The 1988-nt window shown below is 33.2% G+C and overlaps 1 non-coding gene across 1 annotated transcript; it reads left to right on the top strand.

The window, feature by feature from the left end:
- Positions 1-588: 588 nt before the first annotated feature.
- TRNAM-CAU lies at positions 589-673 on the top strand. Its single transcript is given in 2 exon segments — positions 589-626; positions 638-673. It is a non-coding gene; the product is annotated as a tRNA-Met (tRNA).
- Positions 674-1988: the final 1315 nt, after the last annotated feature.

Raw genomic sequence — 1988 nt, 5'->3', positions numbered from 1 at the left:
AATTTAAGAAGCTCGATGATTAACTTATATATTGGAAGGCTAAAATTGGATGTCAACAACGTCCGACTAAGTTACTTTAAAAATTCTTTAAAACTTAAATTGTAACATCCTGTCTTAGAAATAATTAGATTTATTAGAAAGAACTAATTTGGAAAAGCTAAATTGAGAATTTTGCAAGTTACGATAAAGTTATGAGTTTTGGGTCAACTTCAAACGACCATAATAGGAAGAAAACATTTTTACCTATATTTATGGACAAAATAATATGTTGCTAAGAGTCTGAGATTATAATTATTTTAATACTTGATATATAATATATTTATTAACTTAATCATGGTTATAGGTTTACTTTGAAAAATTAAATCTTAACTATTTATTTTATCCTATGACATGTGTCGTTAATGGTATACATATATTATATATTGTATGATATATATGGATCTTAATGGAAAATATTCATTTTGAGGATTTGGAAGTTATTTTACTAGACTTTTTACTTTACTAGACTTGCATTTTTCTATTATTTTGTGTGAGATTTGTTTGGTTTTGTATTTTGTTCTACAAAATGTGTAGTTTTTACTCTCAAAAGGGGTGGTGGCGCAGTTGGCTAGCGCGTAGGTCTCATAGCTTCTGAGTAATCCTGAGGTCGAGAGTTCGAGCCTCTCTCACCCCATATTTTTTTTTCATTTTCCCTTTCTCTGGCTCTACTAATGCTTTGGTTACTAATGTTTGTATTAGGGTAGACTGTTCACATTTCACTTTTTGAGGGTGATCCTTATTCGAACTCAACCCATTCTACTTTTTCCATTTGCCTTCTTTTAGGTATACTAAACTAGGGTAGATTGTTCACATTACACTCTTAGACGGTGTATCCTTTGTTTGGAGTCTGCTAATGCGGGGTGCTTTGGTTACTAATGCTTGCTTTAGGGTAGAGTAGATTGTCCACATTATACCTTTCAGGGTATAGCCCTTCTCCGAACTATGCTAATGTGGGAGAATGCTTCTATTTTTCTCCCTCCATAATGCTTATTATTAAGGTAGATTGTCCAAATTACACCCTTTTGGATGTGGCCGCTTCTTCGGATTAATGCGGTATGCTTTGGTTACTATGCTTGCTTATATTATGGTAGACTATCCACATAATGCCCTTTGGGATATGCGACTCTTTTTTAAACTCTCGTGGGATGTTTTGTGCGCTAGAGTACGTATTATCATTTGCATTTATAAGCTTGATCATGATTCTAATCCATGAATCACGTCCCTTACTGATGCCTATTTTATTTGTGGGGATGCTAATGTTAGTGCTAGGATTTCATTGCATGTCTTGATGCCAAACCTGTGCTTTAAAGAGTTTAGTTTTTCTAGTGTGCTGCAAGGCATGTAAATCATTGTAGACATTAGGCCTTGGGAAGCAAATTAATATTGACATGTCTATGTCACGAAGGTTGATCTTGAAATGTACTCCATGCCATTTGATTGTTCCTCTTTTATATATTTATTTACAAAAATAGTGTCCCAGAGTTAGGTTAGGCACATTTCAGTTATTCTTGACTTTTTTCAAAGTTACAATTATTTAAATCATCTATTTTTAATAAAAATATAAGTATAGCAATCCGAAGAAACAAGTATCACTAGGAAAACTGTGAATTACATAGAGATTTTCCTAAGAATTAGTATGAAAATCCGCAGGAAACTTATTTTCCTGCAAATTTTCATACTAATCCGCAGAATATCCCCATGTAATTTACCATTTTCTTGTAGTGTATAGTATCTATTTTTAACAGAGATATCAAGTATAGTAATCCGAGGAAACAAGTATAGTTAAAAGAGAAAATTGTATATAATGGCAAACTAATAAATCAAATTAAATGCTATAACCACACTTTGATTTAATTGTGCCCCATAACAAACTGTTTGTCAGTCACCTCTCTCCCTCAAACTCTCGCTCCCCACTTTCCTCTCTCGCTCCATCTCTCGCTCGCTTTATC

The sequence above is a fragment of the Solanum pennellii genome, chromosome 1, assembly GCF_001406875.1.
Source record: "Solanum pennellii chromosome 1, SPENNV200".
Lineage (NCBI taxonomy): Eukaryota > Viridiplantae > Streptophyta > Magnoliopsida > Solanales > Solanaceae > Solanum > Solanum pennellii.
The sequence above is the reverse complement of the archived record's forward strand: the minus strand, read 5'-3'. Positions and strand labels throughout refer to the sequence as shown.